Source organism: Euphorbia lathyris, chromosome 8 (genome assembly GCF_963576675.1).
Source record: "Euphorbia lathyris chromosome 8, ddEupLath1.1, whole genome shotgun sequence".
NCBI classification, from domain to species: Eukaryota; Viridiplantae; Streptophyta; class Magnoliopsida; order Malpighiales; family Euphorbiaceae; genus Euphorbia; species Euphorbia lathyris.
Genome location: NC_088917.1, coordinates 5,620,558 through 5,646,738, shown reverse-complemented (window position 1 = coordinate 5,646,738; position 26,181 = coordinate 5,620,558). Strand labels below are relative to the sequence as shown.

The 26,181-nt window shown below is 30.2% G+C and overlaps 3 non-coding genes across 3 annotated transcripts; all 3 read right to left on the bottom strand.

The window, feature by feature from the left end:
* Window positions 1-215: 215 nt before the first annotated feature.
* TRNAV-AAC (transfer RNA valine (anticodon AAC)) lies at window positions 216-289 on the bottom strand. The gene has a single exon. It is a non-coding gene; the product is annotated as a tRNA-Val (tRNA).
* Window positions 290-2,731: 2,442 nt separating this feature from the next.
* On the bottom strand, window positions 2,732-2,805 carry TRNAV-AAC (transfer RNA valine (anticodon AAC)). The gene has a single exon. It is a non-coding gene; the product is annotated as a tRNA-Val (tRNA).
* Window positions 2,806-24,659: 21,854 nt separating this feature from the next.
* On the bottom strand, window positions 24,660-24,733 carry TRNAV-AAC (transfer RNA valine (anticodon AAC)). The gene has a single exon. It is a non-coding gene; the product is annotated as a tRNA-Val (tRNA).
* Between the last annotated feature and the right edge of the window lie 1,448 nt (window positions 24,734-26,181).

The following is a 26,181-nucleotide window of genomic DNA, read 5'->3' as shown; positions in this document are numbered from 1 at the left end:
GAAAATATAATTTTTTTTAACAAACTCATACAATTGAGGCAGAATAAAAAAACAAAATATGTGTTTTACAATAATGTCTGAAATTGACCCAACTTGACAATATTATGAGTAAAATTGTTCTTGGTTGCCAATGTTAAAGGTAAAATTGCTCATGACGGTAAACTTTAAAGGTATTTTTACACCTTTTCTTTTTAAAAGGATTGAAAAAAAAGTTATGGCTTCGCCCAGGCTCGAACTGGGGACCTTTAGTGTGTTAGACTAACGTGATAACCAACTACACCACGAAACCTTACTATGGAAATCACTTTACTTAAATAGATTTAAATAAAATTAAACAACGGAGGTCAACTTTAACCCTACCGTTTTAAGGGAATGCAAACTTAACCTTAACATGTGAAATTGTGCAAATTTAATTCTAATATTTCCAAGAAAGATTGATTTTAGCCATACGTTATTAAAAATTAGAAAAAATTAGTTTGACTGGTGTTTAAATGTCACTTCAGACATTCCAAATATCAATTATGTCTAAGATATTTAGTTAATTACTAACAAAATTACAAAAATTTGGTTAAAATGCTAAAAACTAAATATGCTATATATAAGTTAATCACAATTTTTTTTTTTTGTCAAACTAGCTAAAATAATTTATGCGTCATTAATATAGCTACAAAAAACCAACAAAAAATGTACGAAATTGCTTTAGTTTATCAACAAACTTGTTTGGAATGTCCGATGTGATTAGTTTGACTGGTGTTTAAATGTCACTTCAGACATTCCAAATATCAATTATGTCTAAGATATTTAGTTAATTACTAACAAAATTACAAAAATTTGGTTAAAATGCTAAAAACTAAATATGCTATATATAAGTTAATCACAATTTTTTTTTGTCAAACTAGCTAAAATAATTTATGCGTCATTAATATAGCTACAAAAAACCAACAAAAAATGTACGAAATTATTTTAGTTTATCAACAAACTTGTTTGGAATGTCCGATGTGATAGTTAATAATAGTCAAACCAGTCTTTCAAATTTTCAATAAAGCACGACTAACATTGATCTTGATTAGAAACGTTAATGTTAAATTTCCACCATTTCATATGTTGGGGCTAAATCTGCAATTCGCTTGAACGGTATAGTTAAATTTAGTTCTTATCTCATTCAGCAGCAACGGTGAACCAAGTTCATGTTTCAATTTTATCTCCCTTTTTTACTTTATATACAACACACTTGTAATTAACTTTATTATCGGAGTTCATACGGGCCACTGTCCCACAACACAAAATCGAGGATCTAAATAGTCACCTTACTTGAATTACTCTATTATAAAGTACACACCCAAAATTACAGGGAAATGTATGAAGCAAATTAGAACATCAGATGATTATGCAGTTAACTTGGAAGGATAATTAGTACGGAACCTCGTGTAAAAGGAAATGACATCTAAAAGATTTACCATGTGAAGGGTATGAGATTAACCTAGTGTATCTGGTACCCACCATATATTTGGTCACATAAATTTTAGGGATAATTCCAAAAATAACCCCTATGATTTTGAGAGTTTACACATGAATGCCTTCGAGTTTTTTTTTGTTGCAAAAAGAATACATAAATTTTAGGGATATAATTCCAAAAATAGACTTGTGTTTTTTACTGTTGTCTAAAACTGTGTTATTTGGCTGTAGGAGTTCATTTGAGCAACTCTAATGGTTGGAGGGTATGGACACATCACCATTTTAACGACTCTCTTTTCAAAACACTCTCTACCACAAATCTTCTCTAGTGGTTAGTCACGATAACAATATTTAACGAATCACACACATCATATAATATTTTTTTCTTTTTCTTTTAATCAATTAACTTATTTTGTAATAATAATAAAATTGATAATAAATTAAAATTAATTGAATAAAAAATATTTGCAAGTAAACATTATAATTTTATTATCTTTATTAATAAAGTGACATATAGAAACACGAGAAAATATAATAATAAATATTAAATATTTATGTCGTTTGGTATCGTTTTTTCCATATATTATTATTTCAATTGCTAGTTTTGTGAATTCATTTTCATGGGTTAGCATATCAACCCCTAACTCAATCTAAAATCTGCATGTCAGTTTCGTGTCATCCAAAAATGATACATTACTTACTAAGTTAAATCTATATATTAAAATTGCATCTTGATTTCATATCGTATGTACTTTTGCCACATTTAGTAAAAATATATCCAAAAATGATACATTACTTACTAAGTTAAATCTATATATTAAAATTGCATCTTGATTTCATATCGTATGTACTTTTGCCACATTTAGTAAAAATAAATTATTTTCAATGTGGTTATCACATGATCATTCTGATAATTTTAGAGGAAATTACATAGAAACTCAGTTTTGAGATTTTTATTATACTTATGTCAAATATTACAGTTATTTTTTTGGGTATAAAAAAAGAAATGAAAAAACAGTTCCACCCTTTGATATTGGATACTAAAGCCACGTTTTTTTCTTTTAAAATATGCTAAAACCACTTTTAATTTTCAAGTATTTGACATTTTAATTTTTTTTTTTATAAATCTTGGATAATTGTAAATAATTAACCTAATCATGTATAATATGTAACTTACCCATAATTTTATTTGTCAGAAAAAAATTCAATAAAAAACATTGTGATTCAACTACAATAAAACCAGGCCCATATTTAGTGAGTAAAATTGAAAAAGTTTTGGCTTTGCCCAGGCTTGAACTAGGGACCTTTAGTGTGTTAGACTAACGTGATAACCAACTACACCACGAAACCTTACTGTGAAAGTCACTTTTTTTTAATTAAAGGCTGGTTATCGAGGAGGGGCCGAAGACGGACATCCCAGCAAAGCTGGCACCCCCGACCTCAACCCCATGACCCCCGAACCAATATTATTAAAAGAGAAAATAAAAAGACCGAAAACAAAAGAATGAAAGAAAAAAAAATTACAGAACAAGATCAAGAGAAACGGTAAGAGCACCGTCCTCCCCTATTATGAAGAAAAGCCGATTCACAGAAGCTCGGAATATCATCCCACCACGTAAAACTAGAAGCTGTCCGTCCAAAGTTTGCAAGCGAGTCTGCAACCTGATTACCTTCGCGGAAAATATGAGAAACAACACAGTTCATAGCTTCAACCTGTGTCAAACAATTTAACCAATTTTGTCTAATTACCCAAGGAACCGATGTGGATTTGGATTTCAGCATCTGCACAACATACATAGAGTCGCTTTCAATCCAAATCTTCCGCCAACCTTTGTTGTAAGCCAAATCAATAGCATGAACAGCCGCAGACAGCTCAGCAAGGAAGGCAAACGAACTGGTGATTGGAAAAGCAAATGCTCCCAAACACAAACCAGTACTTGATCGAAAAATTCCTCCGCACCCGGCCGGTCCAGGGGAACCCAAAACAGAGGCATCAGTGTTAATCTTCGTCCAATCCCTCAGAGGAAGCTGCCAAACAACCGGGATAATTCGCGGCCCTTTAGCATACCTTTTAGGAATCCCGAGCTCTCCCAAAATTTGTGATTCCACTAACGAATTCCAAGTAGTACCCCGGCCCATGTGAGAAGATTCTCTTAAAACTCTCCAAATGCGTCTTAAAACCATTACTGTTTCCGGTTTTTCATCCTCAAAAATGCATCTATTCCGAGTAATCCACAATGCCCAAATAGAATTTCCAATTGCAGATGCCCATAATTCAGAAATTTGAGAGCTAAAACGTTGAACTATGGCATCACTTATGAGATCTTTAAGTGTCGAGCTTGTGTTGATCCGACGTCCAAACAACGAGCTAATACCTTGCCAGATAATTCTAGCAAACGGACAAGTGACGAAAAGATGATCAATTGATTCCACATCAGACAAACATAAGCTACAACGCGAGACAATAAAACAACCACGAAATCTTAGCTTGTCGTGAGTAGGCAAATAACCGAGATAGGCACGCCATGCGACTAAGGAATGTGCAGGAGGAACGCACGGATGTCGAAGGAAATGACACCATTGCTGCTGATCAATCGGATCCCTAAGCCAAGCATACAACAAATTAACAGTAAGAACCCCATTCATAGCAGGCTTCCACACGCATTTATCATCTACATCCTTTCCATGCTTAATGCGTCGAACCCTACCCTCAACTTCAGAAGGAAGCATAGGTAGGTTATTCCAACTATCTCCATCCAAATAAATTTCGACTGAATCTGAACAAGAATGTTGTTGTCGAGCAGTTAACCCAACTTGAGCAGCCAGAGAGGGACACATCCAACCCCCGTTCCAAAAGTTTAAGACCGAGTTCTGACCAATCCACCAGATACAATGTTGCGAAATTTCCAAATAAATGCCCTTAACCGAAGCCCAAACAGACGAGTTTAAAACCAATTGACGCGGCTGTCCCACTTTGTTTAAGAATCGGGTTCTCAGTAAGTTAAAACAGAGCGAGCTGTCCTGAATTAAGCCCCAAGCCATCTTCCCAGTCAGAGCTTTGTTTAAAAGAAACAAATCCTTGATACCAAGCCCTCCATCTTTGAGACTTTGACAACAGACTTTCCAAGGAACCGTTACCAGCTTCCTACAGTGAATTGAACCGGACCATACAAAATTCCGCATACATTTAGTCATACGGCGAAGCAACGCAACAGGCCACTTGTAAATAAAAAAAGAATGAATAAAGCTCCCAGTGATAACAGAATTTACCAGGGCAACTCTACCAGCCATTGATAAACAGTTGCCCTTCCATTTAGTAAAATGGGCAAGGACCCTATCCATCAAACAATTTAAATGTGAAGTTTTTGGCTGGCCAAAAAATAACGGGATACCAAGATAACGAAAAGGAATCTCCCCTCGACGAATTCCAATTAAACCAGCCAGATGATTCCCAACTGTGAAAGTCACTTTATTGAAATAAAATTAAATAACATTCAGCTACGGAGAACCATGTTCACAATTCAATTCTATCTCCATTCTTTACTTTATACCAATGTTTTAAAAACCGGACCTAACATTGAATCAGATTGATAAAGAATTCAGAGATCAATAAATTTATAAATTAATAAATATACTTAACCAAAGTATTATGAGAGTTTATATAAAAGACCTTCCACAATACAGAATCGACAAACCCGAGTAGTCACGACACTCGAACTACTCTATCATCAAGCACACACCCAAAATTACAGGGAAATGTATGAATATTAAAGTCATTTACTTGAACACATCATGAAGTTTTGGGAAACAAAATGTATGAAAATTAGAAAAGAAGTTAATATTTTATTGGTTTAAAGCACTGTTTGGCCCATGATCTATCCAAAAATTATGTCATTTGATCCATGATCTATTATTTGATCATATTTGGCCCATGATCTATTCCAAATTGGTGAACTTTCACCCAATTTCGATTCAAACTTAACCGAATCATTATCTCACTGATAAGTAACGGTATTTTGACACTTGAACTTAATAGATTTTAGTTTAGGATTTGTTTTTTGTTTTTTTGTTTTAATTAATTATTTCCACATAGTATGAAACAAAAAACTTTAAAAAATATCATATTTCAAGTTTAAGTGTCAAAATATCGTTACTTATCAATGAGATAAAGATTCCGTTAAGTATCCATACAAATTGGGTGAAATTTCACCAAATGGGATATGTGAATGGCCAAATGTGACCAAATAATATATCAGGGCCAAATGACACAATTTTGAACAGGTCACGAACCAAATAATGTTTTAAGCCTATTTTATTGGGTCAAATACATGAATATCATAATTAAGTAAAATATTACAACTAAATCATATCACCAAACTTAATTGTTAATATGTCATTATTCTCTATATATTATGATTTTATACCATAGTTTAAAAATTCTAGACTCCAATTCATAAATCATAAACTCTAGAAAATATATTCTAGACTTCTAATTTATAAATTCTAATCCTTAAAATATATTAAAAGTACTGATTTTACTAGTTTGATTTAAGAAAAAATTATGACTTGACATAGTTGTAAATAGTTGTTAAAAGATGATTTTTTGTGTAATTTCCCCTATTTTATTTGCGTCTTTGGAAAACAAATAAAGAACCTCGAAGAATAAGCTATTCACTCAAATCAATCAACACGTAAACTAAAACAAATCAAAGATAAATACTTCAAGTATGATCCTCTGAGCCAGTAGTGAATACAGGATTGCTCGGTTGGGATTTTACATGTGCGTTCGAGATTTTTTTTGCTAACTTGCTTTTTTTTTGTATATATACGTGTTATAATTTGAATGGTCAACAACCAATTTTAAGTATTAATATACAATTTCTCAAAATTAAACTAGATTTCATTTAATAGTCCTAACATGTACAAAATTAGATTTAGAGAGGGCTGAAAATGTAAAAAAATTAAAACAATTGATTTCAGATGTCCTACCACGCAATTTTTTTTTTAATAATTTGGATTTAAGAAGGTCTAAAAGGCAAAAAAAAACTCAGAAATTTGTATTTATGGAGGCCTAACACGCCAAAAAAAATTAGAAATTTTGATTTAGAAATGTCTAACAATCCAAAAAAAAAAAAGAAATTTGGATTTATAAAGGTTTAAAAGGCAAACAAAAAAAAGAAATTTGAATCTAGAGAGGTCTAACAGGGCTAAAAATATTAGAAATTTAGATTTAGGGAGTAATAGGTCCAAAATATTAAAATTTTGAATTTTAAAAAATAAAATTTAAATAAATAAACGATTTCTAAAATAAATTGAGGTTTGGAGGAATTGAACCTAGGGGTGAGCACGGTCCGGTTCGGTCCAAAAACCAAACCAAACCGAATTGGACCGAATCAAATTACCTCTATTTTTTAAAACCAAACCAAACCAAATTATAATTTGGTTTGGTCTAGACCGAACCGAATTATTTCGGTCCGGTCCGGTTTGGTTCATGTTTGGACCAAACAAAGCACTAGCGACCTACAACTATTTGTGCCTTGAATAATCAAACAATTATATAAAGATAATAATCATATAATTAGTTTTTCTTTTGTATATATATAATTATTTCAGAGAAAAAACATATTTAATTGTTTTTTCCTTTCTATATATAATTAGTTAATTAATTTAAAACCTTAAAACTAAAAGTACTACATATTGTATTTTGGTTTGGTTTTGTTCGGTTTTGGACCGGACCAAACCAAACTAGCTTAAAAATTAGGACCAAACCAAACCAAATTATAATTCGATCCGATTTGGTCCGGTTTTTTCGGACCGGTGTTTTTGGTCTTTGGGTTTTTGGTTCGGTTCTGCTCACTCCTAATTGAACCTATGACCTTTTAAAAAAACAAGTGTTTTTAACAATCTCATCTACCTTTAAACAATGAAAAATTACTACATAGAGTCTATATAAACTAATATTAGGGGGGCCGAAACTTTTCGTTACCATGGTGGTTCCGATGGCCGGAGGGGCCCGCCCCCCGGGCCCACCCCTGTCTCTGCCCCTGCGAAAGGTCATGGGTTCAAACCGCATCAAGCTCATTTTTTGTTTTATTATATGAAGTTATTTTTATTATATCTCTTTTTTTAAGAATTTATTATCTCTTTTCTATAAAACAAATCAATATTCTATTAAAAAAATCAATTTCGTACTTTTTGAGATTCAATTATCTTAATTCTAAATTAAATTTTATGAAAATTATAGCTAAAAATAAAAAAAAAATGTGTGAAAATGTTACAATTTTTAGCTAACATACAAAAACCATAAAGTTTAAGTGTGCTAGAAGGTTAAAAAAATTTGTCCAGCCCTTACAGGCTGAACTTCGAAAAATTAATATTCGGACTAAAATTAGCCCCTCCGGACGTCTATTCCTGGATCTGCCACTGTCTATGAGAATCATTTACATAAAATTCTGATACTGAATCAATCCAAGGACGTCAACAACAAGACTATATCTAAGTATAGCATCATTCTTTCATATGTTTAACTCTGATCAAACATGCTTCTGACTCTGAACTTAATTCTTACTATTGAACTTTAAAATGTCTAACGATTATTTTCTGCCAAAGTAAAATTATTTTTCAGTAGCTCAACCCTTATTGGACCGTGTGTACGTTTGCATCTAGAAATGCCGGTAGATAATATTTTGCATGAGCAACTTGGTACTTAAAGCGAAATAAAATGTTTTTTATATGAAATTTGATGTTTTAATTAGATTTTTTTGTAGGATATGAAAATAGTGACAGAAAACAACAACAACAAAAAAAAACTACATCAAGTAGCAACTGCGTTAGACATGATAGAACCCAGAAAATCAGCTTCAAGGAGACCGGTAAGAACACCACTAGGGGAGGAAATAACATGGCAGCCTAGTTGGATAGATTGGGCTTTCGATGCTAAACAATCAGCACACCTATTACCTTCCCAATAGATATGAGGAACGTGATAAATTCAAACTTACTTCTAAGAAAATGAATATTTCCTATCAAGGATCTGACATGATGATGAACTAAACAACTCGAATTAATCATAGTGACTCCTTCTACACAATCAGACTCCACCGTAATCCTTTTCAAATTTCTCTTGATAGATAAACGGGGACTAGAGAGGATGCCCCAGAGTTCAGCTTCAAATGTACTGCCATGGCCTAGGGTCTTACAAAACTAACCGAAAAATCGTTTTCCGAAACCGAAACCGAACCGAAAAATAGGTTCACAGTAACCGATGAACTAGGTTACGGTTTTTTATTTATAAACCGATGGTTAACCGAAACCGAAAAATAAACCGATTATGCATTGATACACATAAAACTAGTATAAATTATATATAGAAAGTTAATTATCAATATATAAATATACTATATTTAATTTAATAGTTAAAAAGATTAAAATAACTTATAATTTAATGTTTTTGCGATTTTATTAATTAAATTTGATGTTGAATATTTTTTTTTAATATTTAAATAGTTATGTATTTATTTTAGGGAAAAGAACAAATAAAATGTCCGTGGTTTGTACAATTTACATACAGAAGCCCGTAATGTAAAAGTTTGCAAATAGAGATATGTGGTATGTTTTATTTACCAAAAAAAAATATTTCAATTTCACAATTAAGTTCTAATTACAACCGAAAACATTTTTATCTTTAAAAAATCATTCTTACATATCAACAAAACATAACTCCCTAAAGAATAACACTCTAAATCGACACAATAAATCATATGGTGGACATTTTACGTTTTTTACTAATTTGACAGTTTATGAAGTAAATTGATATTTAAGTTCATTTTATACAGTTGCAATTTGATTTTCGGGTTTGTGTTTTGTCAATATATAAATGTAATTTATTTATTTTTTTTAAATACTTTTGATTGTAATCAGAACTTAAGAATATAATTTTAAATACTTTATTTTGTAAAAAAAAGCATACCACATGCTTTTATTTGTAAACTTTTAAACCACAGATCTCTATCTACAAATAGGGTAAACCACGAGCATTTTATTTGTACTTTGTCCTTTATTTTAAAGTGAATAATTATAGATTTAAAGTGATATTTTCTACGAAAAGTAGCTAATGGTTAATCGACCGAAATATAGGTTAATCGACCGAAATAATAGGTTAACCGAAATATAGTTAACCGAATTAAATGGACTGGTTAACCGATCATGTGCACCTCTACCATAGCCTATATTGTGATCATAACCACCTTTTACTATTTCAGAAGAGGCGCTTATTAAGTATAATAAAAAAAGGTGTAATTTTAGCTAATTTTTCTTTTATCTAATTAATTTTTCTATTTGGTGGTGAAGCTATTAGCCTAGTGGCTGAAAGCTTACCTATGACTTGGGAGGTCATGGGTTTGAATCACATCCGGGTTTGGTGCGGATTTTTCTTTCTTTAATATAAGCGCATAGTGCGCAAATTTAAAAAAAAATTAATTTTTCTATTTGATTTTTTAATTGTACTTATTTATTATAACCATGATTTACTATTTCGGCTTTAGGCCTTAAAAATCTCACGTTGGTAGAATATAACTATGACTATTTAATTTTAAGGTTACTTATTATTCCCAAATTATAAACTAGACATTTTAATTCTTAAAATCACATATATTATCTAAAAAATCCAAATAATCGGAACACAAATTCATCATTTCTATAACATAATGTTTGATTACATCATTAAAAATCTCAATCAAATTAAACAATCAACCGCTGCAAAATCATCCTCTAAGCAACATATATATCAATAGACTTATCATGCAACATCACCATCGACTTATATATGAAGTCATTATCGACATCAATGAGATACTTCCTATCAGCTGGGAAGAAGAAATTGACCTTAGAGATGCATCAAGGAGGAATATCAAACATTGTAGCCACTTTTTTCTTTAAGTCATTAAGCTTTAGATCACCACGTTTGTCGATTAAGATAGGATGAGTTTTCCCTCCTTCATAGATCATTGTGCCATCACTGGCAGTCTTGAATTTTCCTCCTATATGGCATATTGCTAAAAGATCCATTACCTGCACATGTAGCATCTTGCTAAATAGTAAGTTTCAATTAGCAAGAATTATAGTCACAATGCAAATGTTTTTCTAAACCAGAAACACATTTTATATTTTCAATATTTAGAGAAACGAGAGGAGAACGTGTAGTAAACAAACATGAAATGCAAAAACGCTATTGAAGAGTAGTTTCCGTGCAATATAATCTCACATTATTGCATTCAGAAGATAATAATCTCTCATATTTCAAAATTTCAACATAAAAAAAATGAGCTTAAAGAAATCAACTTTTCTCACTAAACAATAAATTCGTCAACCAAAAATATAAAGAAAAAGCAAAAATAATGCCTAAAAATAAAAAACGGCCAATAATTTCACAAAATCTCATCACGATCCAGAAACTATTCTACATGAGTTTCATTAATGGCACAAACAAAATTCCTAAAAAAACTCTTAAATTCAAGCAAAAAGCCTAAATGAATCGAAGTAAGAGAACACAAAAGGCAATGAGGTACCTTTGTTCTTAATTAGTAAAAAATAACACAGTGTAAGGAATTCTCAGATACCAATTGGAGTTTCAGATCGAAATAGCAATAAGAAGAGATTAATCTATCTATGTATATATAACTAAGATTTTTCACTATTTTCCACTATTTCCTCCGTAATAAAAGTCTCATTAATTGAATTCAACATTATTAATTATATAAAACATTTTGGTGGTTACACTAGTTTAAGTTGTCATTAACGTGAATTAATTCAATAAGATTAAGTGATTGTTTTCTTTCCAAGAGGCTAGCAACTCATCTTAGTATGCATCATCAATCAATATACTAAAACTAATATTATATATTGTAACTATTTTAGTAAATCTTAAAATTAAAGTATTGAATTTGATTTTAAGTTCTTATTATTAATATTGTAACTTAAAGTTTTAATTTAAGTATTTTAATTTACCATAATAAGTGAGTTAATTAGATATTTTAAACGGGTTTTTTTAGAAGAAATATTTTAAATGGTTAGTTATCAAACACATTTAAATATTAATCAATGTTTAAAATATTTATTTCTAGCTGTTCTGTTAGTTTCATTAATAGGATTTTTAATAACAAAGCACACGGTCTTGCACGAGCCGTTGCTAATGTGCCCATCAAGGAGAATGGCTTATCGCCCCCCTCCATTTCTATGTTCTATGACTGAGATTATTACTAAATATAAATCCTACTTTCTTTTAAAAAAATTGCTTTTTTAAGTTATCAAACAATGCCTTAATTTGTCATATATAATAGTCAATGTCATTTTTCATGTACAAAATGAGCATGTTGATGTAGTGAAGAGTTTCTCATTCTACAAATAAAATTATTTGTAGAATGTCTTATAAATATTATTGATTTTCATTTGTTACGTTTTGCTGTTGGAAAAACTATTGTAGATATCAAGCCTCACTCGGTGAATCTGATGAGATGATACTGTTGACGACAACGATGTTATTAGAGCCGATAGCAACCAATCTGGAAATCAAGTTACTCGGTGGGACCGAAACTCAGAGTTGGAAGAGTCGTCACCCATGAATGGGAAATGAACATCGGATTCCTTGCGGGAGACCGGTTGGGTTTGGGAAATTGGATACGAGTCGAGAAGGCTAGCTCCTTTCCGGAGTAAGACTACTAGGCACCTCAAAATCGTCCGGTTTGAACCACCGGCCTCCTGCTTAACACTACTAAGCGCTAACGGCCTAATAACATATTTCTTTAAGTTTCAAATTCATTTGTAAACCTTTCCTTTCTCGTTTTGAAAACCGTTTTAAGCATTTGATTTAAAGCCATTTAAGTTAAAAGAATCACCCATTTTTAGTTAAATGAATTTGTATATGTACGAAGAGAGGCGAGGAGAAAATGTAAATCGGAAAGATAAATTACAATATTTGAGAAATTTCCCCTATTTTATTTGCGTCTTTGGAAAACAAATAAAGAACCTCCAAGCATCAGCTATTCACTCAAATCAATCAACACGTAAACTAAAACAAATCAAAGATAAATACTTCAAGTATGATCCTCTGAGCCAGTAGTGAATACAGGATTGCTCGGTTGGGATTTTACATGTGCGTTTGGGATTTTTTTTGCTAACTTGCTTAATTTTTTTTTTGTATATATACGTGTTATAATTTGAATGGTCAACAACCAATTTTAAGTATTAATATACAATTTCTCAAAATTAAACTAGATTTCATTTAATAGTCCTAACATGTACAAAATTAGATTTAGAGAGGGCTGAACATGTAAAAAAATTAAAACAATTGATTTCAGATGTCCTACCAGGTAATTTTTTTTTTTAATAATTTGGATTTAAGAAGGCCTAAAAGGCAAAAAAAACTTAGAAATTTGTATTTATGGAGGCCTAACAGGCCAAAAAAATTTTAGAAATTTTGATTTAGAAATGTCTAACAATCCAAAAAAAATTAGAAATTTGGATTTATAGAGGTTTAAAAGGCAAAAAAAAAAGAAATTTGAATCTAGAGAGGCCTAACAGGGCTAAAAATATTAGAAATTTAGATCTAGGGAGTAATAGGTCCAAAATATTAAAATTTTGAATTTTGAAAAATAAAATTTAAATAGATAAACGATTTCTAAAATAAATTGAGGTTTGGAGGAATTGAACCTAGGGGTGAGCACGGTCCGGTTCGGTCCAAAAACCAAACCAAATCAAATTGGACCGAATCAAATTACCTCTATTTTTTAAAACCAAACCAAACCAAATTATAATTTGGTTTGGTCTAGACCGAACCGAATTATTTTGGTCCGGTCCGGTTTGGTTCATGTTTGGACCAAACAAAGCACTAGCGACCTACAACTATTTGTGCCTTGAATAATCAAACAATTATATAAAGACAATAATCATATAATTAGTTTTTCTTTTGTATATATATAATTAGTTCAGAGAAAAAACATATTTAATTGTTTTTTCTTTTCTATATATAATTAGTTAATTAATTTAAAACCTTAAAACTAAAAGTACTACATATTGTATTTTGGTTTGGTTTTGTTCGGTTTTGGACCGGACCAAACCAAACTAGCTTAAAAATTAGGACCAAACCAAATTATAATTCGATCCGGTTTGGTCCGGTTTTTTCAGACCGATGTTTTTGGTCTTTGGGTTTTCGGTTCGGTTCTGCTCACTCCTAATTGAACCTAGGACCTTTTAAAAAAAACAAGTGTTTTTAACAATCTCATCTACCTTTAAACAATGAAATATTACTACATAGAGTCTATATAGACTAATATTGGGGGGGGCCGAAACTTTTCATTACCATGGTGGTTTCGATGGCCGGAGGGGCCCGCCCCCCGGGCCCACCCCTGTCTCTGCCCCTACGAAAGGTCATGGGGTTCAAACCGCATCAAGCTCATTTTTTGTTTTATTAGATGAAGTTATTTTTATTATATCTCTTTTTTTTAAGAATTTATTATCTCTTTTCTATAAAACAAATCAATTTTCTATTAAAAAAATCAATTTCGTACTTTTTGAGATTCAATTATCTTAATTCTAAATTAAATTTTATGAAAATTATAGCTAAAAATAAAAAAAAAAAGTGTGAAAATGTTACAATTTTTAGCTAACATACAAAAACCATAAAGTTTAAGTGTGCTAGAAGGTTAAAAAAATTTGTCCATCCCTAACAGGCTGGACTTCGAAAAATTAATATTCGGACTAAAATTAGCGCCCCCCCCCCCCCCCCCCCCCCCGGACGTCGATTCTTGGATCCGCCACTGTCTATGAGAATCATTTACATAAAGTTCTGATACTGAATCAATCCAAGGACGCCAACAACAAGACTCAACATTGTTTTGACTTAAGTTATTGTTCACGTAGATTATATCTAAGTATCAGCATCATTCTTTCATATGTTTAACTCTGATCAAACATGCTTCTGACTCTGAGTACTTTTGGCACCACTATTATTTTTAGTGATTTTGCATCTAGAAATGCCGGTAGATAATATTTTGCATGAGCAACTTGGTACTTAAAGCGAAATAAAATGTTTTTTATATGAAATTTGATGTTTTAATTAAATTTTTTTGTAGGATATGAAAATAGTGACAGAAAACAACAACAACAAAAAAAACTACATCAAGTAGCAACTGCGCTAGATATGGAAGAACCCAGAAAATTAGCTTCAAGGAGACCGGTAAGAACACCACCAGGGGAGGAAATAACATGGCAGCCTAGTTGGATAGATTGGGCTTTCGATGCTAAACAATCAGCACACCTATTACCTTCCCAATAGATATGAGGAACGTGATAAATTCAAACTTACTTCTAAGAAAATGAAGATTTCCTATCAAGGATCTGACATGATGATGAACTAAACAACTCGAATTAATCATAGTGACTCCTTCTACACAATCAGACTCCACCGTAATCCTTTTCAAATTTCTCTTGATAGATAAACGGGGACTAGAGAGGATGCCCCAGAGTTCAGCTTCAAATGTACTGCCATGGCCTAGGGCCTTACAAAACTAACCGAAAAACCATTTTCCGAAACCGAAATCGAACCGAAAAATAGGTTAACAGTAACTGATGAACTAGGTTATGGTTTTTTATTTAAAAACCGATGGTTAACCGAAACCGAAAAATAAACCGATTATGCATTAATACACATAAAACTAGTATAAATTATATATAGAAAGTTAATTATCAATATATAAATATACTATATTTAATTTAATAGTTAAAAAGATTAAAATAACTTATAATTTAATGTTTTTGCGGTTTTATTAATTAAATTTGATGTTTAATATTTTTTTTAATATTTAAAAAGTTGTATATTTATTTTAGGGAAAAGAACAAATAAAATGTCCGTGGTTTGTACAATTTACATATAGAAGCCCGTAATGTAAAAGTTTGCAAATAGAGATATGTGGTATGTTTTATTTACAAAAAAATATTTCAATTTCACAATTAAGTTCTAATTACAACCGAAAACATTTTTATCTTTAAAAAATCATTCTTACATATCAACAAAACATAACTCCCTAAAGAATAACACACTAAATCGACACAATAAATCATATGGTGGACATTTTACGTTTTTTACTAATTTGATAGTTTATGAAGTAAATTGATATTTAAGTTCATTTTATACAGTTGCAATTTGATTTTCGGGTTTGTGTTTTGTCAATATATAAATGTAATTTATTTATTTATTTTAAATAATCTTGATTGTAATCAGAACTTAAGAATATAATTTCAAATACTTTGTTTTGTAAAAAAAAGCATACCACATGCCTTTATTTGTAAACTTTTAAACCACAGACCTCTATTTACAAATAGGGTAAACCACGAGCATTTTATTTTTACTTTGTCCTTTATTTTAAAGTGAATAATTATAGATATAAAGTGATATTTGCTACGAAAAGTAGCTAATGGTTAACCGACCGAAATATAGGTTAATCGACCAAAATAATAGGTTAACCGAAATATAGTTAACCGAATTAAATGGACTGGTTAACCGACCACGTGCACCTCTACCATAGCCTATGTTGTGATCATAACCACTTTTTACTATTTCAGAAGAGGCGCTTATTAAGTATAATAAAAAAAGGTGTAATTTTAGCTAATTTTTCTTTTATCTAATTAATTTTTCTATTTGCTTTTTTAATTGTACTTATTTATTATAACCATGATTTACTATTTCGGCTTTAGGACTTAAAATTCTCACGTTGGTAGAATATAACTATGACTATTTAATTTTGAGGTTAGTTATTATTCCCAAATTATAAACTAGACATTTTAATTCTTAAAATCACATATATTATCTAAAAAATCCAAATAATCGGAACACAAATTCATCATTTCTATAACATAATGTTTGATTACATTATTAAAAATCTCAATCAAATTAAACAATCAATCGCTGCAAAATCATCCTCTAAGCAACATATATATCAATAGACTTATCATGCAACATCATCATCGACTTGTATATGAAGTCATTATCGACATCAATGAGATACTTCCTATCAGGTGGGAAGAAGAAATTAACCTTAGAGATGCACCAAGGAGGAATATCAAACATTGTAGCCACTTTTTTCTTTAAGTCATTAAGCTTTAGATCACCACGTTTGTCGATTAAGATAGGATGAGTTTTCCCTCCCTCATAGATCATTGTGCCATCACTGGCAGTCTTGAATTTTCCTCCTATATGGCATATTGCTAAAAGATCCATTACCTGCACATGTGGCATCTTGCTAAATAGTAAGTTTCAATTAGCAAGAATTATAGTCACAATGCAAATGTTTTTCTAAACCAGAAACACATTTTATATTTTCAATATTTAGAGAAACGAGAGGAGAACGTGTAGTAAACAAACATGAAATGCAAAAACGCTATTGAAGAGTAGTTTTCGTGCAATATAATCTCACATTATTGCATTTAGAAGATAATAATCTCTCATATTTCAAAATTTCAACATAAAAAAATGAGCTTAAAGAAATCAACTTTTCTTACTAAACAATAAATTCGTCAACCAAAAATATAAGGAAAAAGCAAAAATAATGCCTGAAAATAAAAAACGGCCAATAATTTCACAAAATCTCATCACAATCCAGAAACTATTCTACATGAGTTTCATTAATGGCACAAACAAAATTCCTAAAAAAACTCTTAAATTCAAGCAAAAAGGCTAGGTGAATCGAAGTAAGAGAACACAGAAGGAAATGAGGTACCTTTGTTCTTAATTAGTGAAAAATAACACAGTGTAAGGAATTCCCAGATACCAATTGGAGTTTCAGATCGAAATAGCAATAAGAAGAGATTAATCTATCTATGTATATATAACTAAGATTTTTCACTATTTTCCACTATTTCCTCCGTAATAAAAGTCTCATTAATTGAATTCAACATTATTAATTATATAAAACATTTTGGTGGTTACACTAGTTTAAGTTGTCATTAACGTGAATTAATTCAATAAGATTAAGTGATTGTTTTCTTTCCAAGAGGCTAGCAACTCATCTTAGTATGCATCATCAATCAATATACTAAAACTAATATTATATATTGTAACTATTTTAGTAAATCTTAAAATTAAAGTATTGAATTTGATTTTAAGTTCTTATTATTAATATTGTAACTTAAAGTTTTAATTTAAGTATTTTAATTTACCATAATAAGTGAGTTTTAACCTAATTAGATATTTTAAACGGTTTTTTTAGAAGAAATATTTTAAATGGTTAGTTATCAAACACATTTAAATATTAATCAATGTTGAAAATATTTATTTCTAACTGTTCTGTTAGTTTCATTAATAGGATTTTTAGTAACAAAGCACATGTTCTTGCATGAGCCGTTGCTAATGTTGCCCATCGAGGAGAATGGCTTATCACCCCCCTCCATTTCTACGTTCTATGATTGAGATTATTACTTAATATAAATTCTACTTTCTTTTACAAAAAAAATTGCTCTTTTAAGTTATCAAACAATGCCTTAATTTGTCATATATAATAGTCAATGTCAATTTTTCATGTGCAAAATGAGCAAGTTGATATAGTGAAGAGTTTCTCATTCTACAAACAAAATTATTTGTAGAATAATGTCTTATGAATATTATTGATTTTCATTTGTTACGCTTTGCTGTTGGAAAAAGCTATTGTTGATGTCAAACAAATAGAGATATGTGGTATGTTTTATTTACAAAAAAAAAGTATTTCAATTTCACAATTAAGTTCTAATTACAACCGAAAATATTTTTATCTTTAAAAAATCATTCTTACATATCAACAAAACATAACTCCCTAAAGAATAACACTCTAAATCGACACAATAAATCATATGGTGGACATTTTACGTTTTTTACTAATTTGACAGTTTATGAAGTAAATTGATATTTAAGTTCATTTTATACAGTTGCAATTTGATTTTCGGGTTTGTGTTTTGTCAATATATAAATGTAATTTATTTATTTTTTTTAAATACTCTTGATTGTAATCAGAACTTAAGAATATAATTTTAAATACTTTGTTTTGTAAAAAAAAGCATACCACATGCTTTTATTTGTAAACTTTTAAACCACAGACCTCTATCTACAAATAGGGTAAACCACGAGCATTTTATTTGTACTTTGTCCTTTATTTTAAAGTGAATAATTATAGATTTAAAGTGATATTTGCTACGAAAAGTAGCTAATGGTTAATCGACCGAAATATAGGTTAATCGACCGAAATAATAGGTTAACCGAAATATAGTTAACCGAATTAAATGGACTGGTTAACCGATCATGTGCACCTCTACCATAGCCTATATTGTGATCATAACCACCTTTTACTATTTCAGAAGAGGCGCTTATTAAGTATAATAAAAAAAAGGTGTAATTTTAGCTAATTTTTCTTTTATCTAATTAATTTTTCTATTTGGTGGTGAAGCTCTTAGCCTAGTGGTTGAAAGCTTACCAATGACTTGGGAGGTCATGGGTTCGAATCACATCCGGGTTTGGTGGGGATTTTTCTTTCTTCTTTAATGTAAGCGCATTGTGCGCAAATTTAAAAAAAAAATTAATTTTTCTATTTGATTTTTTAATTGTACTTATTTATTATAACCATGATTTACTATTTCGGCTTTAGGCCTTAAAAATCTCACGTTGGTAGAATATAACTATGACTATTTAATTTTGAGGTTACTTATTATTCCCAAATTATAAACTAGACATTTTAATTCTTAAAATCACATGTATTATCTAAAAAATCCAAATAATCGGAACACAAATTCATCATTTCTATAACATAATGTTTGATTACATCATTAAAAATCTCAATCAAATTAAACAATCAATCGCTGCAAAATCATCCTCTAAGCAACATATATATCAATAGACTTATCATGCAACATCACCATCGACTTGTATATGAAGTCATTATCGACATCAATGAGATACTTCCTATCAGCTGGGAAGAAGAAATTGACCTTAGAGATGCACCAAGGAGGAATATCAAACATTATAGCTACTTTTTTCTTTAAGTCATTAAGCTTTAGATCACCACGTTTGTCGATTAAGATAGGATGAGTTTTCCCTCCTTCATAGATCATTGTGCCATCACCGGCAGTCTTGAATTTTCCTCCTATATGGCATATTGCTAAAAGATCCATTACCTGCACATGTAGCATCTTGCTAAATAGTAAGTTTCAATTAGCAAGAATTATAGTCACAATGCAAATGTTTTTCTAAACCAGAAACACATTTTATATTTTCAATATTTAGAGAAACGAGAGGAGAACGTGTAGTAAACAAACATGAAATGCAAAAACGCTATTGAAGAGTAGTTTCCGTGCAATATAATCTCACATTATTGCATTCAGAAGATAATAATCTCTCATATTTCAAAATTTCAACATAAAAAAAAACGAGCTTAAAGAAATCAACTTTTCTCACTAAACAATAATTTCGTCAACCAAAAATATAAAGAAAAAGCAAAAATAATGCCTGAAAATAAAAAACGGCCAATAATTTCATAAAATCTCATCACAATCTAGAAACTATTCTACATGAGTTTCATTAATGGCACAAACAAAATTCCTAAAAAAACTCTTAAATTCAAGCAAAAAGCCTAAATGAATCGAAGTAAGAGAACACAAAAGGAAATGAGGTACTTTTGTTCTTAATTAGTAAAAAATAACACAGTGTAAGGAATTCCCAGATACCAATTGGAGTTTCAGATCGAAATAGCAATAAGAGATTAATCTATCTATGTATATATAACTAAGATTTTTCACTATTTTCCACTATTTCCTCCGTAATAAAAGTCTCATTAATTGAATTCAACATTATTAATTATATAAAACATTTTGGTGGTTACACTAGTTTAAGTTGTCATTAACGTGAATTAATTCAATAAGATTAAGTGATTGTTTTCTTTCCAAGAGGCTAGCAACTTATCTTAGTATGCATCATCAATCAATATACTAAAACTAATATTATATATTGTAACTATTTTAGTAAATCTTAAAATTAAAGTATTGAATTTGATTTTAAGTTCTTATTATTAATATTGTAACTTAAAGTTTTAATTTAAGTATTTTAATTTACCATAATAAGTGAGTTAATTAGATATTTTAAACGGTTTTTTTAGAAGAAATATTTTAAATGGTTAGTTATCAAACACATTTAAATATTAATCAATGTTTAAAATATTTATTTCTAGCTGTTCTGTTAGTTTCATTAATAGGATTTTTAATAACAAAGCACACGCTCTTGCACGAGCCGTTGCTAATGTGCCCATCAAGGAGAATGGCTTATCGCCCCCCTCCATTTCTATGTTCTATGACTGAGATTATTACTAAATATAAATCCTACTTTCTTTTAAAAAAATTGAGTTTTTAAGTTATCAAACAATGCCTTAATTTGTCATATATAATAGTCAATGTCATTTTTCATGTACAAAATGAGCATGTTGATGTAGTGAAGAGTTTCTCATTCTACAAATAAAATTATTTGTAGAATGTCTTATAAATATTATTGATTTTCATTTGTTACGTTTTGCTGTTGGAAAAACTATTGTAGATATCAAGCCTCGCTCGGTGAATCCGATGAAATGATACTGTTGACGACAACGATGTTATTGGAGCCGAAAGCAACCAATTTAGAAATCAAGAAACTCGGTGGGAGTGAAACTCAGAGTTGGAAGAGTCGTCACCCATGAATTAGAAATGAACATCGGATTCCTTGCGGGAGACCGGTTGGGTTTTGGAAATTGGATACGAGTCGAGAAGGCTAGCTCCTTTCCGGAGTAAGACTACTAGGCACCTCAAAATCGTCCGGTTTGAACCACCGGCCTCCTGCTTAACACTACTAAGCGCTAACGGCCTAATAACATATTTCTTTAAGTTTCAAATTCATTTGTAAACCTTTCCTTTCTCGTTTTGAAAACTGTTTTAAGCATTTGATTTAAAGCCATTTAAGTTAGAAGAATCGCCCATTTTTAGTTAAATGAATGTGTATATGTACGAAGAGAGGCGAGGAGAAAATGTAAATCGGAAAGATAAATTACAATATTTGAGAATATGTATCTATGCTAAGCTATATACACTAATGTCTAAAACTAATTCCTCTCCTAAAAACCCCATTTATTTACATGTTCGCACTTAAATCGTCGTTAGAACGATTAAGGCGCATTAAAAACGTGAAGTTAGAAATCATAAGTGGGAAGTAGCTTAGTGGTAAGACGTGCATAGTTGTTATTTAGTGATCTAAGTTTGATTTTTGCTACTTCCATAATCTTTTTTTTTAATTGTGTATGTGTGCAAAACTGATCAGACCGAAGCATTGAACCGGACCAGTTTGTGGTTCACTTGGTCGATTTAAGTGGATCAATATGATTTGTTGAACATATAAAATCAATCACTAACTGGATAGGACACTTGATCAATTTGCGGTCGAACCGATCAATCCGATTTGGTTTTCAAAACACGAATAATATGGTTTTTTATAATAATAATATGGTTGTTTAATATTAGTCATTTTGTGTTCACTTTTACGTATCATATGATTGTCATAAGACATTAAAAAAATTATATACTTCTTTAATTCATGTTTGAAACGGTCACTTGTAGGAAACTTTTCCGTTCTTCGGATTTCCCTCTGAAAATAACGCCGAAATGGTACATAACTACAGATTACTGAAGACGAAAAGGGGTAAAATACATCTATGACCTCTGAAGTGTAGCGCTACTAATCTTATGGTTAAATATCTATTTTCATGTGATCGTTTCATTGATTTTTTAAATGAATTTTCTTTGATTTGGACTTTAACGTTACAATAACGTAAAGTTTAAGAACTTTTATGTCACGAAACGAAGTTTAGGGTGATAATGTGTGTTAGTAGTGCTATTGTTTACCCAAGAAAGGGTTCAAAGTGTTTTGCTGCTTAGTTACCTGTCATGTAAATCAGATTTTTTTTTTGTCTTCCATGTTCTTTTGATTCTGTTGGTAACAAATTTCACGGTTTTGTATGATGGTTCATGTTAACCGATCCCGAATCATTTCGGGACTAAGGCTTTATTGTTGTTGTATAAAATTATTCAATTGAAAATCTGTGTTGAAATAAAGTTATGAGCTTCGTTTGTGTTTTGTTTTGATTTGTTCCCTTTAAGGGAAGAGAATTTCCGTAAGTTTTGAATTCTTAACTTGAAAGTTATCACCGTTTAACTTTGGTCTCACCCGTGTTCATTTTTTCCTGAAAATCACCAAAGCCGAAGATGCCACGTGAATGACATGTCATAAAAAAATGCAACTGAAACACCCTCTTCCTAGACCGAAAACCGTCTAACATAGTTATTAAACCTTCAAGTATTGTTTGACTTAAAAAATTTACTCACACATTCTTTTTAACCGCAAAATTCACAAAATATAGGCTTTTATTTATAAACTTTTAAATTACAAAGACTATCTTTACAAATCAGTTAAATTATGAAGTTTTATTTTTATAAATTTTTTTCAAAAAAAGGGGTTAAGGTGCAAAAATACCCCTAACGTTTTGGGTCAGGAGCAATTTTATCCCCTAATGTCTAAAATGGTGCAATTTTACCCCTAACATTTGTAGCCAAAAGCAATTTTACCCCTAACGTTGATAATTTGGGTCAATTTGAGAAATAATTCATCAAACTGTCTGCTCGGTCATGAATCTTGTCATCTACACTTCACACGTGCATCATTTTATTAATAACAAATCACAAACATATGTTGGGATGTGAAAAAAAATAAAAAAAAATATATTGTCTTATACGAATTACACAAAAAAGTTCAAAAATTCATCGAATTTATAAATATTAATCTTCTTTTTTTTTGTTACAAGGAAGGCAGAGCCCAAAGCAAATATTAATCTTTAATTTTATTATTAAATTACAAAAAACATGAAATCCTTCTTTTAGAACGAATTGATATGTAATTGGTGCAAAATAAGTAACAAAAATGTCTGTATTTTATAATAGTATCTGAAATTGACCCAAAATATTAATGTTAGGAATAAAATTACATCATTTTAAACGTTAGGGATAAAATTACTTCTGACCTAAAACGTTTGGGGGCATTTTTTGTACCTTAACCCCCCAAAAAAATGAAGTTCAACAACTAACATTGTGAATCATGGGTCAATTACATGAATATCATAATTAACTACAAAATTACAATTAAGTCATATCACCAAATTTAATTCTTAATATGTCATTATTCTCTACATATTATGATTTTACACCACAATTTAAACATTTTAGAGTCCAATTCATAAATCATAAATCCTAAAATATATATTCTAGACTTTTAATTTATAAATTATAATCCTTAAAATATATTAAAAGTATTGATTTTACTAGTTTGATATAATCTAAAATTATGACTTGACATAATTGTAAATAGTTTCTAAGAGATGAATTTCTGTGCAATTTTCCTGGGGAATCAATCAATTGCTTGAAACCGGGCCCATGTCTACTTAAAAAAAGTAAACAAAAAGCCCAAAATTAGCAGCCCAAATTTAGTACACATAAGGGAGCCCAATTAGCCATAAATCGCACACAACGCCCAAAAAACTTAATATAAATATATATTTTATAGCCAGGAGCAAATTTACTCCATAACATCTAAAATGATGCAACTTTACCTAACGTTGGCAGCAAGAACAATTTTCACCTAATGTTGCCAAGTTGGATCCATTTTAGTAATAATTCATCAAACTGTTTTTTCAGTCATGAATCATGTCATTTACTCTTCACACGTGAGTCATTTTTATCACTCATCAGATCATAAACATATGATTAGATGTGAAAAAAATACTATCTATTTTAAGAGTTGGACAAAAAAAGTTAAAAATATTTCCCCCAATTAATAAATATTAACCTCCAATTCTATTATTAAATGACAGAAAATATGATCTTTTTTAACAAACTCATGCAATTGAGGCAGAATAAAAAAAAACAAAATATATGTGTTTTACAATAATGTCTGAAAAAAACAAAATATATGTGTTTTACAATAATGTCTGAAATTGACCAAACTTGACAATATTATGAGTAAAATTGTTCTTGATTGCCAATGTTAAAGGTAAAATTGCTCATGACGGTAAACTTTAAAGGTATTTTTACACCTTTTCTTTTTAAAAGGATTGAAAAAAAAGTTATGGCTTCGCCCAGGCTCGAACTGGGGACCTTTAGTGTGTTAGACTAACATGATAACCAACTACACCACGAAACCTTACTATGGAAATCACTTTATTTAAATAAATTTAAATAAAATTCAACAACGGAGGTCAACTTTAACCCTACCGTTTTAAGGGAATGCAAACTTAACCTTAACATGTGAAATTGTGCAAATTTAATTCTAATATTTCCAAGAAAGATTGATTTTAGCCATACATTATTAAAAATTAGAAAAAATTAGTTTGACTGGTGTTTAAATGTCACTTCAGACATTCCAAATATCAATTATGTCTAAGATATTTAGTTAATTACTAACAAAATTACAAAATTTTGGTTAAAATACTAAAAACTAAATATGTTATATATAAGTTGATCACAATTTTTTTTTTGTCAAACTAGCTAAAATAATTTATGCGTCATTAATATAGCTACAAAAAATGTACGAAATTGCTTTAGTTTATCAACAAACTTGTTTAGAATGTCCGATGTGATAGTTAATAACAGTCAACCCAGTCTTTCAAATTTTCAATAAAGCACGACTAACATTGATCTTGATTAGAAACGTTAATGCTAAATTTCCACCATTTCATACGTTGGGGCTAAATCTGCAATTCGCTTGAACGGTATAGTTAAATTTAGTTCTTATCTCATTCAGCAACGGTGAACCAAGTTCATGTTTCAATTTTATCTTCCTTTTTTACTTTATACACAACACACTTGTAATTAACTTTATTATCAGAGTTCATACGGGCCACTGTCCCACAACACAGAATCGAGGATCTAAATAGTCACCTTACTTGAATTACTCTATTATAAAGTACACACCCAAAATTACAGGGAAATGTATGAAGCAAATTAGAACATCAGATGATTATGCAGTTAACTTGGAAGGATAATTAGTACGGAACCCCGTGTAAAAGGAAATGACATCTAAAAGATTTACCATGTGAAGGGTATGAGATTAACCTAGTGTATCTAGTACCCGTCATATATTTGGTCACATAAATTTTAGGGATAATTCTAAAAATAACCCCTATGATTTTGAGAGTTTACACATGAATGCCTTCGAGTTTTTTTTGTTGCAAAAAGAATACATACATTTTAGGGATATAATTCCAAAAATAGACTTGTATTTTTTGTTGTTGTCTAAAACTGTGTTATTTGGCTATAGGAGTTCATTTGAGCAACTCTAATGGTTGGAGGGTATGGACACATCACCATTTTAACGACTCTCTTTTCAAAACACTCTCTACCACAAATCTTCTCTAGTGGTTAGTCACGATAACAATATTTAATGAATCACACACATCATATAATATTTTTTTTCTTTTTCTTTTAATCAATTAACTTATTTTGTAATAATAATAAAATTGATAATAAATTAAAATTAATAGAATAAAAAATATTTGCAAGTAAACATTATAATTTTATTATCTTTATTAATAAAGTGACATATAGAAACACGAGAAAATATAATAATAAATATTAAATATTTATGTCGTT